Below are 13,580 nucleotides of genomic sequence, written 5' to 3'. Positions count from 1 at the left end.
TTTATTTGTACACAAAGAGTTTTCTCGTTTTCTATGGCCATGCTCTGTCCATCCAATTATTTGCACTCAAAGAAAGAAAGAACAGCCTCCTATTTCTGATCACAAAAGAGATGGAAAAGCTTACAGCACCTGGTATTCCCAGGCGGTCTCCCATCCAAGTACTAACCAAGCCCGACCCTGCTTAGTTTCCGAGATTGGGCGTGTTCAGGGTGGTATGGCCGTAAGCCACAAGGAAAGATTCGCACAAGCTTTTTATAGGCATACTCTATATTTGGACACTAAGTGTGTGAGGGCTCTCTCCATTCAATTGTCTTCCTTCATGTGGGAACAGTGTCAATTTATTCGTACAACAAGAGTATTCTCTTTTTCTAGGCCATGCTCTGTCCATCCAATTATTTGCACTCAAAGAAAGAAAGAACAGCCTCCTATTTCTGATCACAAAAGAGATGGAGATGCTTACAGCACCTGGTATTCCCAGGCGGTCTCCCATCCAAGTACTAACCAAGCCCGACCCTGCTTAGCTTCCGAGATCGGACGAGATCGGGCGAGTTCAGGGTGGTATGGCCGAAAGCCACAATGAAGGATTTGCACTAGCTTTTTATAGGCATACTCTATATTTGGAAACTCAGTGTTTGAGGGATCTCTCCATTCCATTGTCTTCCTGAATGTGGAGACAGCAGCAATTTATTCGGACATCAAGCTCAGTCTCTTTTTCTAAGGTGCTAGTTCTAGCTATTCATTGATTCGCACTCAAGGAAAGAAGGAGCAGCCTCCAATTTCTGATCACAAAAGAGATGGAAAAGCTTACAGCACCTGGTATTCCCAGGCGGTCTCCCATCCAAGTACTAAACATGCCCGACCCTGCTTAGCTTCCGAGATCGGACGTGTTCAGGGTGGTATGGCCGTAAGCCACAATGAAGGATTTGCACAAGCTTTTTATAGGCATACTCTATATTTGGAAACTCAGTGTTTGAGGGATCTCTCCATTCCATTGTCTTCCTGAATGTGGAGACAGCAGCAATTTATTTGGACATCAAGCTCAGTCTCTTTTTCTAAGGTGCTAGTTCTAGCTATTCATTGATTCGCACTCAAGGAAAGAAGGAGCAGCCTCCAATTTCTGATCACAAAAGAGATGGAAAAGCTTACAGCACCTGGTATTCCCACGCGGTCTCCCATCCAAATACTAACCAAGCCCGACCCTGCTTAGTTTCCGAGATTTGGCGTGTTCAGGGTGGTATGGCCGTAAGCCACAAGGAAGGATTCGCACAAGCTTTTTATAGGCATACTCTATATTTGGACACTCAGTGTGTGAGGGGTCTCTCCATTCAATTGTCTTCCTTCATGTGGTAACAGTGTCAATTTATTCGTACAACAAGAGTATTCTCTTTTTCTAGGCCATGCTCTGTCCATCCAATTATTTGCACTGAAAGAAAGAAAGAACAGCCTCCTATTTCTGATCACAAAAGAGAAGGAGATGCTTACAGCACCTGGTATTCCCAGGCGGTCTCCCATCCAAGTACTAACCAAGCCCGACCCTGCTTCGCTTCCGAGATCGGACGATATCGGGCGAGTTCAGGGTGGTATGGCCGAAAGCCACAATGAAGGATTTGCACTAGCTTTTTATAGGCATACTCTATATTTGGACACTAAGTGTGTGAGGGCTCTCTCCATTCAATTGTCTACCTCAAAGAGGTTACAGTGTCAATTTATTCGTACACCAAGAGTATTCTCGTTTTCTATGGCAATGCTCTGTCCATCCAATTATTTGCACTCAAAGAAAGAAAGAACAGCCTCCTATTTCTGATCACAAAAGAGATGGAAAAGCTTACAGCACCTGGTATTCCCAGGCGGTCTCCCATCCAAGTACTAACCAAGCCCGACCCTGCTTAGCTTTTGAGAAAGCTGGGGAACAATAGTCTGTATGGCCGGGGGAAGAAGCGGAAAGAAGGGGAAGAAGGGGGAAGAAGCGGAAAGAAGGGGAAGAAGGGGGAAGAAGGGGGGAAGAAGGGGGAAGGAGAAAAAGGAAGAAAAAGAGAGAAAAAAGGAGGAAACGAAGTGAAATGACAGAGATTATTGACTCTGTTGCCCGCCGGAAGTTATAGGAGTGAGTTTTTATGTTGATCGTTTGAAAAATACGTCCAAACGTGAATTTTTGCTGGCGTACAGTAGGGGGACTCTGGTTCCAAAGGTCGCCGGTTCAATCCCAACGTGGACCATAACTCCACTAACCCAAACTCTTACAAAGTGTTATGAATCGTTCAAAAATCACTTAAAAATGAAAACACAAATAGGAACGTGGGTTATTTTGAATAGCAACATTTGAGAACCACACATACACACATGTAACTTTGTGTGTTTCTTTAGTAATAGATGCAATTTAAGGATACAATCTAATTAACAACTAATGGAATAAAGCACTGCAACAATGCAGCTGCCTTGTCTAGCTGACTGTACAATGTGGAACTGTTTGCAATACTGTTTGGTTCCTTTCTTGTTATTTCATTGTCTGCTTGACTTTGCAAAAAGCTAAACTTTACCTCACTCCTGTTTTACAGATATGTTTAGTAGAAATGATTCATCAGTACTGCTGTAGAAATATAAATTTTATTAGAAAATATACACCTTAATTCTCTCTCATGCACACAATTGTAACCATAACACACACACAAAAAGAAATTAATGAAAGAAAATGTATAAATAAACTGAATACAAAGTATAATAATTAAAGCTAGAAAACACTGCTCTACAATATATATACTGTATATACTAAAACACAATATCGACACACTTTGCCAGGAACACACAATATTTGTCAGTATATATAGTATGTTATTTCTGTAATGCTGACTTTCAGACCTGTTACATGTGATGATAATAAAATTATTACAGCAATGGGCTGACAGAAGAAGCAGGCTGTGGGGCGTGGCTGTACAGGTGGGAGAGGGACAGGAGCAGCAGGAATAGAGGCAGCAGGCAGGTTGACTCCTCGCAGCAGAATACTACATTTCTGCACCGTCTGATTCACATCAAACAACTGCAGAGTAGTGTTGTGCATGACCCTACCATTACCCAGGACCAGCTGCCTGATCTTGCTGTAGTCTCTGAGAACCATCTCTGAGTCCATCTTGTCAGAGGTTAACTGCCTGTTTTTTAGGCCTCTTAATGTTACAGAGTCTGACAAAGTTGGACTCTACGAGACGACAACAGTCTGGCCACTTGGCAGGGGATCCTGTTGATGCTCAGACACAACATAACATGCTCTCCACACCTGGTTTAAATTCAGGTTTCTTTTTTACAACACCTGAAGCATCCTGTTGTCAGACACACGCGGTGCCATGCAGTGTATGCCACTCGCTGCTGGTCCTGCGGCAGGACCAGCAGCGAGTGGCATACGCAGAAGGTTCTGCCACAGGGCTTTGATGGTGGTGGCCTGCTGGTTGCTCAGTGTATGTCCAGTTTGAGTCCTCAGCCCCAGCAAATCCTCTGCCAGGCTGTCCACTCGGCCCATCCCTGGGACACTGCGCTCATCTACACCCTGATAAATATAAGAGTACAGCAAAATCAAAAACACACAATATCACAGACAGACAAATAACACATCTGTCAGAGTGTGACTTCTCACAGCATCAGATTATTGAATTTCTGGATAAGAAAAATAACCTCATCATGATAACTGACCAGAGTAAACAGCAGGCGGCTGAAAAGAGGCCCCGCTTCCTCCCGAGCACCCTGACGCTGTAGATGTTGACGCAGTGAAAAGGGTCCCCTGAGTGGCTCAAAGCAGTGAGGGAGGCTTCACTACCAGGGATGCAGCCTCACAGTCCTGGTTCATCTGTGGAGGCCCTCCGGGGGTACAGCTGGAGATTCAGGCTGTTGCCTTCAGATAGTAACCATGTGATCAATAACTGTAGGTTTATTTGTTGTGTTTGATCATTTAAAAGACATTCATTGTGTCACTATTTCCAGGATGATAATGATGATAATCATCATCATCAAGATGGAAACGAGGCAATGCGATTGGCCGTCGGCCGAAAGATGGAAATGGCGGCCCGCGATTGGCCGGGGGAAAAGATGGAAATGAGGCGCCGCGATTGGCCGTCGGCCGAAAGATGGAAATGGGGGCCCGCGATTGGCCGGGGGGAAAGATGGAAATGGCGGCCCTCGATTGGCCGTCCGGCGAAAGATGGAAATGGCGAGGCGCGATTGGCCCGCGAAAGATGGAAACGGGGAGAGGCGATTGGAGGAGGGAAGCCAGTCACTCGGTCCCCGGGTTCCGAGATGGGACGAGATCGGGCATGTTCAGGGTGGTATGGCCAAAAGCTGCACTGGCAGATGCGCACAAGCTTTTTAAAGGCAAACTCTATATTTGGAAACTCAGTGTTTGAGGGATCTCTCCATTCAATTGTCTTCCTGAATGTGGAGACAGCAGCAATTTATTCAGACATCAAGCTCAGTCTCTTTTTCTAAGGTGCTAGTTCTAGCTATTCATTGATTGGCACTCAAGGAAAGAAGGAGCAGCCTCCAATTTCTGATTACAAAAGAGATGGAAAAGCTTACAGCACCTGGTATTCCCAGGCGGTCTCCCATCCAAGTACGAACCAAGCCCGACCCTGCTTCGCTTCCGAGATCGGGCGTGTTCAGGGTGGTATGGCCGTAAGCCACAATGAAGGATTTGCACAAGCTTTTTTATAGGCATACTCCATATTTGGAGACAAAGTCTGTGAGGGCTCTCTCCATTCAATTGTCTACCCCAATGAGGTTACAGTGTCAATTTATTCGTACAACAAGAGTATTCTCTTTTTCTAGGCCATGCTCTGTCCATCCAATTATTTGCACTCAAAGAAAGAAAGAACAGCCTCCTATTTCTGATCACATAAGAGATGGAAAAGCTTACAGCACCTGGTATTCCCAGGCGGTCTCCCATCCAAGTACTAACCAAGCCCTACCCTGCTTTGCTTCCGAGATCGGGCGTGTTCAGGGTGTTATGGCCGTAAGCCACAAGGAAGGATTTGCACAAGCTTTTTCTAGGCATACTCCATATTTGGAAACTCAGTGTGTGATGGGTCTCTCCATTCAATTGTATTCCTTCATGTGGTAACAGTGTCAATTTATTCATACACCAAGAGTATTCTCATTTTCTATGGCCATGCTCTGTCCATCCAATTATTTGCACTGAAAGAAAGAAAGAACAGCCTCCCATTTCTGATCACAAAAGAGATGGAGATGCTTACAGCACCTGGTATTCCCAGGCGGTCTCCCATCCAAGTACTAACCAAGCCCGACCCTGCTTAGCTTCCGAGATCGGGCGTGTTCAGGGTGGTATGGCCGTAAGCCACAATGAAGGGTTTGCACTAGCTTTTTATATGCATACTCTATATTTGGACACTCAGTGTGTGAGGGCTCTCTCCATTCAATTGTCTACCTCAATGAGGTTACAGTGTCAATTTATTCGCACACAAAGAGTTTTCTCGTTTTCTATGGCCATGCTCTGTCCATCTAATTATTTGCACTCAAAGAAAGAAAGAACAGCCTCCTATTTCTGATCACAAAAGAGATGGAAAAGCTTACAGCACCTGGTATTCCCAGGCGGTCTCCCATCCAAGTACTAACCAAGCCCCACCCTGCTTAGCTTTCGAGATCGGGCGTGTTCAGGGTGGTATGGCCGTAAGCCGCAAGGAAGGATTCACACAAGCTATTTATAAGCATACTCCATTTTTGGACACTCAGTGTGTGAGGGGTCTCTCCATTCATTTGTCTTCCTTAATGTGGTTACAGTGTCAATTTATACGTACACCAAGAGTATTCTCATTTTCTATGGCCATGCTCTGTCCATCCAATTATTTGCACTCAAAGAAAGAAAGAACAGCCTCCTATTTCTGATCAAAAAAGAGATGGAAAAGCTTACAGCACCTGGTATTCCCAGGCGGTCTCCCATGCAAGTACTAACCAAGCCCGACCCTGCTTAGCTTCCGAGATCGGGCGTGTTCAGGGTGGTATGGCCGTAAGCTGCACTGGCAGATGCGCACAAGCTTTTTATAGGCACACTTTATATTTGGACACTCAGTGTTTTAGGCATCTCTCCATTCAATTGTCTTCCTGAATGTCAAGACAGCAGCAATTTATTCGGACATCAAGCTCAGTCTTTTTTTCTACGGTGCTAGTTCTAGCTATTCATTGATTCGCACTCAAGGACAGAAGGAGCAGCCTCCTATTTCTGATGACAAAAAAAAAGTACTAACCAAGCCCGACCCTGCTTTGCTTCCGAGATCGGACGAGATCGGGCGTGTTCAGGGGGTTATGGCCGTAAGCCACAATGAAGGATTCGCACAAGCTTTTTATAGGCATACTCTATATTTGGACAATCAGTGTTTGAGGGATCTCTCCATTCAATTGTCTTCCTGAATGTCAAGACAGCAGCAATTTATTCGGACATCAAGCTCAGTCTCTTTTTCGAAGGTGCTAGTTCTAGCTATTCATTGATTGGCACTCAAGGAAAGAAGGAGCAGCCTCCAATTTCTGATCACAAAAGAGCTGGAAAAGCTTACAGCACCTGGTATTCCCAGGCGGTCTCCCATCCAAGTACGAACCTAGCCCGACCCTGCTTAGCTTGCCAGATCGGGCGTGTTCAGGGTGGTATGGCCGTAAGCCGTAAGAAAGGATTTGCACAAGCTTTTTATAGGCATACTCCATATTTGGACACTCAGTGTGTGAGGGCTCTCTCCATTCAATTGTCTACCTCAATGAGGTTACAGTGTCAATTTATTCGTACACAAAGAGTATTCTCGTTTTCTATGGCCATGCTCTGTCCATCCAATTATTTGCACTCAAAGAAAGAAAGAACAGCCTCCTATTTCTGATCACAAAAGAGATGGAAAAGCTTACAGCACCTGGTATTCCCAGGCGGTCTACCATCCAAGTACAAACCAAGCCCGACCCTGCTTAGCTTCCGAGATCGGACGAGATCAGGCGTGTTCAGGGGGTTATGGCCGTAAGCCACAATGAAGGATTCGCACAAGCTTTTTATAGGCATACTCTATATTTGGACACTCAGTGTGTGATGGGTCTCTCCATTCAATTGTATTCCTTCATGTGGTAACAGTGTCAATTTATTCGTACAACAAGAGTATTCTCTTTTTCTAGGCCATGCTCTGTCCATCCAATTATTTGCACTCAAAGAAAGAAAGAACAGCCTCCTATTTCTGATCACAGAAGAGATGGAAAAGCTTGCAGCACCTGGTATTCCCAGGCGGTCTCCCATCCAAGTACTAACCAAGCCCGACCCTGCTTAGCTTCCGAGATCGGACGAGATCGGGCGTGTTCAGGGTGGTATGGCCGTAAGCCGCAATGAAGGATTTGCACAAGCTTTTTATAGGCATACTCCATATTTGGACACTCAGTGTTTGAGGCATCTCTCCATTCAATTGTCTTCCTGAATGCGGAGACAGCAGCAATTTATTCGGACATCAAGCTCAGTCTCTTTTTCTAAGGTGCTAGTTCTAGCTATTCATTGATTGGCACTCAAGGACAGAAGGAGCAGCCTCCAATTTCTGATCACAAAATAGATGGAAAAGCTTGCAGCACCTGGTATTCCCAGGCGGTCTCCCATCCAAGTACTAACCAAGCCCTACCCTGCACAGCTTCCGAGATCGGACGAGATCGGGCGTGTTCAGGGTGTTATGGCCGTAAGCCACAAGGAAGGATTTGCACTAGATTTTATAGGCATACTCTATATTTGGACACTCAGTGTGTGAGGGCTCTCTCCATTCAATTGTCTACCTCAATGAGGTTACAGTGTCAATTTATTCGTACACGAAGAGTATTCTCGTTTTCTATGGCCATGCTCTGTCGATGAAATTATTTGCACTCAAAGAAAGAAAGAACAGCCTGCTATTTCTGATCACAAAAGAGATGGAAAAGCTTACAGCACCTGGTATTCCCAGGCGGTCTCCCATCCAAGTACTAACCAAGCCCGACCCTGCTTAGCTTCCGAGATCGGGCGTGTTCAGGGTGGTATGGCCGTAAGCCACAATGAAGGATTTGCACTAGCTTTTTATAGGCATACTCTATATTTGGACACTCAGTGTGTGAGGGCTCTCTCCATTCAATGGTCTACCTCAATGAGGTTACAGTGTCAATTTATTCGTACACCAAGAGTATTCTCGTTTTCTATGGCCATGCTCTGTCCATCCAATTATTTGCACTCAAAGAACGAAAGAACAGCCTCCTATTTCTGATCACAGAAGAGATGGAAAAGCTTACAGCACCTGGTATTCCCAGGCGGTCTCCCATCCAAGTACTAACCAAGCCCGACCCTGCTTAGCTACTGAGATCGGACGAGATCGGGCGTGTTCAGGGTGGTATGACCGTAAGCCACAATGAAGGATTTGCACTAGCTTTTTATAGGCATACTCTATATTTGGACACTCAGTGTGTGAGAGCTCTCTCCATTCAGTTGTCTACCTCAATGAGGTTACAGTGTCAATTTATTCGTACACAAAGAGTACTCTCGTTTTCTATGGCCATGCTCGGTCCATCCAAATATTTGCACTCAAAGAAAGAAAGAACAGCCTCCCATTTCTGATCACAAAAGAGATGGAAAAGCTTGCAGCACCTGGTATTCCCAGGCGGTCTCCCATCCAAGTACTAACCAAGCCCTACCCTGCTTAGCTTCCGAGATCGGGCTTGTTCAGGGTGTTATGGCCGTGAGCCACAATGAAGGATTTGCACAAGCTTTTTATAGGCATACTCCATATTTGGACACTCAGTGTGTGATGGGTCTCTCCATTCAATTGTATTCCTTCATGTGGTTCCAGTGTCAATTTATTCGTACACCAAGAGTATTCTCATTTTCTATGGCCATGCTCTGTCCATCCAATTATTTGCACTCAAAGAAAGAAAGAACAGCGTCCTATTTCTGATCACAAAAGAGATGGAAAAGCTTACAGCACCTGGTATTCCCAGGCGGTCTCCCATCCAAGTACTAAACAAGCCCAACCCTGCTTAGCTTCGGAGATCGGACGAGATCGGGCGTGTTCAGGGTGGTATGGCCGTAAGCCGCAATGAAGGATTTGCACAAGCTTTTTATAGGCATACTCCATATTTGGACACTCAGTGTTTGAGGCATCTCTCCATTCAATTGTCTTCCTGAATGCGGAGACAGCAGCAATTTATTCGGACATCAAGCTCAGTCTCTTTTTCTAAGGTGCTAGTTCTAGCTATTCATTGATTGGCACTCAAGGACAGAAGGAGCAGCCTCCAATTTCTGATCACAAAAGAGATGGAAAAGCTTGCAGCACCTGGTATTCCCAGGCGGTCTCCCATCCAAGTACTAACCAAGCCCGACCCTGCTTAGCTTCCGAGATCGGGCGTGTTCAGGGAGGTATGGCCGTAAGGCACAATGAAGGATTTGCACTAGCTTTTTATAAGCATACTCTATATTTGGACACTCAGTGTGTGAGGGCTCTCTCCATTCAATTGTCGACCTCAATGAGGTTACAGTGTCTATTTATTCGTACACAAAGAGTATTCTCGTTTTCTATGGCCATGCTCTGTCGATGAAATTATTTGCACTCAAAGAAAGAAAGAACAGCCTGCTATTTCTGATCACAAAAGAGATGGAAAAGCTTACAGCACCTGGTATTCCCAGGCGGTCTCCCATCCAAGTACTAACCAAGCCCGACCCTGCTTAGCTTCCGAGATCGGACGAGATCGGGCGTGTTCAGGGTGTTATGGCCGTAAGCCACAATGAAGGATTTGCACAAGCTTTTTATAGGCATGCTCTATATTTGGACACTCAGTGTGTGAGGGCTCTCTCCATTCAATTGTCTACCTCAATGAGGTTACAGTGTCAATTTATTCGTACACAAAGAGTATTCTCGTTTTCTAGGCCATGCTCTGTCCATCCAATTATTTGCACTCAAAGAAAGAAAGAACAGCCTCCTATTTCTGATCACAAAAGAGATGGAAAAGCTTACAGCACCTGGTATTCCCAGGCGGTCTCCCATCCAAGTACTAACCAAGCCCGACCCTGCTTAGCTTCCGAGATCGGACGAGATCGGGCGTGTTCAGGGTGGTATGGCCGTAAGCCACAATGAAGGATTTGCACTAGCTTTTTATAGGCATACTCTATATTTGGACACTCAGTGTGTGAGGGCTCTCTCCATTCAATGGTCTACCTCAATGAGGTTACAGTGTCAATTTATTCGTACACCAAGAGTATTCTCATTTTCTATGGCCATGCTCTGTCCATCCAATTATTTGCACTCAAAGAACGAAAGAACAGCCTCCTATTTCTGATCACAGAAGAGATGGAAAAGCTTACAGCACCTGGTATTCCCAGGCGGTCTCCCATCCAAGTACTAACCAAGCCCGACCCTGCACAGCTTCCGAGATCGGACGAGATCGGGCGTGTTCAGGGTGTTATGGCCGTAAGCCACAAGGAAGGATTTGCACTAGATTTTATAGGCATACTCTATATTTGGACACTCAGTGTGTGAGGGCTCTCTCCATTCAATTGTCTACCTCAATGAGGTTACAGTGTCAATTTATTCGTACACGAAGAGTATTCTCGTTTTCTATGGCCATGGTCTTTCGATCCAATTATTTGCACTCAAAGAAAGAAAGAACAGCCTCCTATTTCTGATCACAAAAGAGATGGAAAAGCTTACAGCACCTGGTATTCCCAGGCAGTCTCCCATCCAAGTACTAACCAAGCCCGACCCTACTTCGCTTCCGAGATCGGGCGTGTTCAGGGTGGTATGGCCGTAAGCCACAATGAAGGATTTGCACTAGCTTTTTATAGGCATACTCTATATTTAGACACTCAGTGTGTGAGGGCTCTCTCCATTCAATGGTCTACCTCAATGAGGTTACAGTGTCAATTTATTCGTACACCAAGAGTATTCTCGTTTTCTATGGCCATGCTCTGTCCATCCAATTAATTGCACTCAAAGAACGAAAGAACAGCCTCCTATTTCTGATCACAGAAGAGATGGAAAAGCTTACAGCACCTGGTATTCCCAGGCGGTCTCCCATCCAAGTACTAACCAAGCCCGACCCTGCTTAGCTTCCGAGATCGGACGAGATCGGGCGTGTTCAGGGTGGTATGACCGTAAGCCACAATGAAGGATTTGCACTAGCTTTTTATAGGCATACTCTATATTTGGACACTCAGTGTGTGAGAGCTCTCTCCATTCAGTTTTCTGCCTCAATGAGGTTACAGTGTCAATTTATTCGTACACAAAGAGTACTCTCGTTTTCTATGGCCATGCTCGGTCCATCCAAATATTTGCACTCAAAGAAAGAAAGAACAGCCTCCCATTTCTGATCACAAAAGAGATGGAAAAGCTTGCAGCACCTGGTATTCCCAGGCGGTCTCCCATCCAAGTACTAACCAAGCCCTACCCTGCTTAGCTTCCGAGATCGGGATTGTTCAGGGTGTTATGGCCGTGAGCCACAATGAAGGATTTGCACAAGCTTTTTATAGGCATACTCCATATTTGGACACTCAGTGTGTGATGGGTCTCTCCATTCAATTGTATTCCTTCATGTGGTTCCAGTGTCAATTTATTCGTACACCAAGAGTATTCTCATTTTCTATGGCCATGCTCTGTCCATCCAATTATTTGCACTCAAAGAAAGAAAGAACAGCGTCCTATTTCTGATCACAAAAGAGATGGAAAAGCTTACAGCACCTGGTATTCCCAGGCGGTCTCCCATCCAAGTACTAAACAAGCCCAACCCTGCTTAGCTTCGGAGATCGGACAAGATCGGGCGTGTTCAGGGTGGTATGGCCGTAAGCCGCAATGAAGGATTTGCACAAGCTTTTTATAGGCATACTCCATATTTGGACACTCAGTGTTTGAGGCATGTCTCCATTCAATTGTCTTCCTGAATGCGGAGACAGCAGCAATTTATTCGGACATCAAGCTCAGTCTCTTTTTCAAAGGTGCTAGTTCTAGCTATTCATTGATTGGCACTCAAGGACAGAAGGAGCAGCCTCCAATTTCTGATCACAAAAGAGATGGAAAAGCTTGCAGCACCTGGTATTCCCAGGCGGTCTCCCATCCAAGTACAAACCAAGCCCGACCCTTCTTAGCTTCCGAGATCGGGCGTGTTCAAGGAGGTATGGCCGTAAGGCACAATGAAGGATTTGCACTAGCTTTTTATAAGCATACTCTATATTTGGACACTCAGTGTGTGAGGGCTCTCTCCATTCAATGGTCTACCTCAATGAGGTTACAGTGTCAATTTATTCGTACACCAAGAGTATTCTCGTTTTCTATGGCCATGCTCTGTCCATCCAATTATTTGCACTCAAAGAACGAAAGAACAGCCTCCTATTTCTGATCACAGAAGAGATGGAAAAGCTTACATCACCTGGTATTCCCAGGCGGTCTCCCATCCAAGTACTAACCAAGCCCTACCCTGCTTAGCTTCCGAGATCGGACGAGATCGGGCGTGTTCAGGGTGTTATGGCCGTAAGCCACAATGAAGGATTCGCACAAGCTTTTTATAGGCATTCTCCATATTTGGACACTCAGTGTGTGATGGGCCTCTCCATTCAATTGTATTCCTTCATGTGGTAACAGTGTCAATTTATTCGTACAACAAGAGTATTCTCTTTTTCTAGGCCATGCTCTGTCCATCCAATTATTTGCACTCAAAGAAAGAAAGAACAGCCTCCTATTTCTGATCACAAAAGAGATGGAAAAGCTTACAGCACCTGGTTTTCCCAGGCGGTCTCCCATCCAAGTACTAAACAAGCCCGACCCTGCTTAGCTTCCGAGATCGGACGAGATCGGGCGTGTTCAGGGTGGTATGGCCGTAAGCCACAATGAAGGATTTGCAATAGCTTTTTATAGGCATACTCTATATTTGGACACTCAGTGTGTGAGAGCTCTCTCCATTCAGTTGTCTACCTCAATGAGGTTACAGTGTCAATTTATTCGTACACAAAGAGTACTCTCGTTTTCTATGGCCATGCTCTGTCTATCCAAATATTTGCACTCAAAGAAAGAAAGAACAGCCTCCCATTTCTGATCACAAAAGAGATGGAAAAGCTTGCAGCACCTGGTATTCCCAGGCAGTCTCCCATCCAAGTACTAACCAAACCCTACCCTGCTTAGCTTCCGAGATCGGGCTTGTTCAGGGTGTTATGGCCGTGAGCCACAATGAAGGATTTGCACAAGCTTTTTATAGGCATACTCCATATTTGGACACTCAGTGTGTGATGGGTCTCTCCATTCAATTGTATTCCTTCATGTGGTTCCAGTGTCAATTTATTCGTACACCAAGAGTATTCTCATTTTCTATGGCCATGCTCTGTCCATCCAATTATTTGCACTCAAAGAAAGAAAGAACAGCCTCCTATTTCTGATCACAAAAGAGATGGAAAAGCTTACAGCACCTGGTATTCCCAGGCGGTCTCCCATCCAAGTACTAACCAAGCCCGACCCTGCTTCGCTTCCGAGATCGGACGAGATCGGGCGTGTTCAGGGTGGTATGGCCGTAAGCCGTAATGAAGGATTTGCACAAGCTTTTTATAGGCATACTCCATATTTGGACACTCAGCGTGTGAG

The 13,580-nt window shown here is 45.3% G+C and overlaps 14 non-coding genes and 17 pseudogenes across 14 annotated transcripts; all 31 read right to left on the bottom strand.

The window, feature by feature from the left end:
• Positions 1-117: 117 nt before the first annotated feature.
• LOC121616685 lies at positions 118-226 on the bottom strand (annotated as a pseudogene).
• Positions 227-453: 227 nt separating this feature from the next.
• On the bottom strand, positions 454-572 carry LOC121616720. The gene has a single exon (XR_006007341.1). It is a non-coding gene; the product is annotated as a 5S ribosomal RNA (ribosomal RNA).
• Positions 573-801: 229 nt separating this feature from the next.
• On the bottom strand, positions 802-910 carry LOC121616681 (annotated as a pseudogene).
• Positions 911-1,139: 229 nt separating this feature from the next.
• Positions 1,140-1,248, bottom strand: LOC121616700 (annotated as a pseudogene).
• A 227-nt stretch (positions 1,249-1,475) lies between these two features.
• On the bottom strand, positions 1,476-1,594 carry LOC121616731. Its single transcript, XR_006007352.1, has one exon. It is a non-coding gene; the product is annotated as a 5S ribosomal RNA (ribosomal RNA).
• A 2,956-nt stretch (positions 1,595-4,550) lies between these two features.
• On the bottom strand, positions 4,551-4,659 carry LOC121616669 (annotated as a pseudogene).
• A 228-nt stretch (positions 4,660-4,887) lies between these two features.
• Positions 4,888-4,996, bottom strand: LOC121616675 (annotated as a pseudogene).
• A 228-nt stretch (positions 4,997-5,224) lies between these two features.
• On the bottom strand, positions 5,225-5,333 carry LOC121616741 (annotated as a pseudogene).
• Positions 5,334-5,561: 228 nt separating this feature from the next.
• LOC121616667 lies at positions 5,562-5,670 on the bottom strand (annotated as a pseudogene).
• A 228-nt stretch (positions 5,671-5,898) lies between these two features.
• On the bottom strand, positions 5,899-6,007 carry LOC121616748 (annotated as a pseudogene).
• A 531-nt stretch (positions 6,008-6,538) lies between these two features.
• LOC121616690 lies at positions 6,539-6,647 on the bottom strand (annotated as a pseudogene).
• A 228-nt stretch (positions 6,648-6,875) lies between these two features.
• On the bottom strand, positions 6,876-6,994 carry LOC121616734. Its single transcript, XR_006007355.1, has one exon. It is a non-coding gene; the product is annotated as a 5S ribosomal RNA (ribosomal RNA).
• Positions 6,995-7,221: 227 nt separating this feature from the next.
• On the bottom strand, positions 7,222-7,340 carry LOC121616711. The gene has a single exon (XR_006007333.1). It is a non-coding gene; the product is annotated as a 5S ribosomal RNA (ribosomal RNA).
• A 229-nt stretch (positions 7,341-7,569) lies between these two features.
• On the bottom strand, positions 7,570-7,688 carry LOC121616743 (annotated as a pseudogene).
• A 227-nt stretch (positions 7,689-7,915) lies between these two features.
• LOC121616740 lies at positions 7,916-8,024 on the bottom strand (annotated as a pseudogene).
• Positions 8,025-8,252: 228 nt separating this feature from the next.
• Positions 8,253-8,371, bottom strand: LOC121616724. The gene has a single exon (XR_006007345.1). It is a non-coding gene; the product is annotated as a 5S ribosomal RNA (ribosomal RNA).
• A 228-nt stretch (positions 8,372-8,599) lies between these two features.
• Positions 8,600-8,708, bottom strand: LOC121616696 (annotated as a pseudogene).
• Positions 8,709-8,936: 228 nt separating this feature from the next.
• Positions 8,937-9,055, bottom strand: LOC121616722. Its single transcript, XR_006007343.1, has one exon. It is a non-coding gene; the product is annotated as a 5S ribosomal RNA (ribosomal RNA).
• A 229-nt stretch (positions 9,056-9,284) lies between these two features.
• LOC121616682 lies at positions 9,285-9,393 on the bottom strand (annotated as a pseudogene).
• A 228-nt stretch (positions 9,394-9,621) lies between these two features.
• Positions 9,622-9,740, bottom strand: LOC121616718. The gene has a single exon (XR_006007340.1). It is a non-coding gene; the product is annotated as a 5S ribosomal RNA (ribosomal RNA).
• A 227-nt stretch (positions 9,741-9,967) lies between these two features.
• On the bottom strand, positions 9,968-10,086 carry LOC121616726. The gene has a single exon (XR_006007347.1). It is a non-coding gene; the product is annotated as a 5S ribosomal RNA (ribosomal RNA).
• Positions 10,087-10,314: 228 nt separating this feature from the next.
• Positions 10,315-10,433, bottom strand: LOC121616736. Its single transcript, XR_006007356.1, has one exon. It is a non-coding gene; the product is annotated as a 5S ribosomal RNA (ribosomal RNA).
• A 227-nt stretch (positions 10,434-10,660) lies between these two features.
• LOC121616680 lies at positions 10,661-10,769 on the bottom strand (annotated as a pseudogene).
• Positions 10,770-10,997: 228 nt separating this feature from the next.
• On the bottom strand, positions 10,998-11,116 carry LOC121616749. Its single transcript, XR_006007361.1, has one exon. It is a non-coding gene; the product is annotated as a 5S ribosomal RNA (ribosomal RNA).
• Positions 11,117-11,344: 228 nt separating this feature from the next.
• Positions 11,345-11,453, bottom strand: LOC121616697 (annotated as a pseudogene).
• A 228-nt stretch (positions 11,454-11,681) lies between these two features.
• LOC121616728 lies at positions 11,682-11,800 on the bottom strand. The gene has a single exon (XR_006007349.1). It is a non-coding gene; the product is annotated as a 5S ribosomal RNA (ribosomal RNA).
• A 229-nt stretch (positions 11,801-12,029) lies between these two features.
• On the bottom strand, positions 12,030-12,138 carry LOC121616699 (annotated as a pseudogene).
• Positions 12,139-12,366: 228 nt separating this feature from the next.
• LOC121616725 lies at positions 12,367-12,485 on the bottom strand. The gene has a single exon (XR_006007346.1). It is a non-coding gene; the product is annotated as a 5S ribosomal RNA (ribosomal RNA).
• A 227-nt stretch (positions 12,486-12,712) lies between these two features.
• On the bottom strand, positions 12,713-12,831 carry LOC121616710. Its single transcript, XR_006007332.1, has one exon. It is a non-coding gene; the product is annotated as a 5S ribosomal RNA (ribosomal RNA).
• A 228-nt stretch (positions 12,832-13,059) lies between these two features.
• LOC121616702 lies at positions 13,060-13,168 on the bottom strand (annotated as a pseudogene).
• A 228-nt stretch (positions 13,169-13,396) lies between these two features.
• Positions 13,397-13,515, bottom strand: LOC121616703. Its single transcript, XR_006007325.1, has one exon. It is a non-coding gene; the product is annotated as a 5S ribosomal RNA (ribosomal RNA).
• Positions 13,516-13,580: the final 65 nt, after the last annotated feature.

Source organism: Chelmon rostratus, chromosome 13 (assembly GCF_017976325.1).
Source record: "Chelmon rostratus isolate fCheRos1 chromosome 13, fCheRos1.pri, whole genome shotgun sequence".
NCBI classification, from domain to species: Eukaryota; Metazoa; Chordata; class Actinopteri; order Chaetodontiformes; family Chaetodontidae; genus Chelmon; species Chelmon rostratus.
The sequence above is the reverse complement of the archived record's forward strand: the minus strand, read 5'-3'. Positions and strand labels throughout refer to the sequence as shown.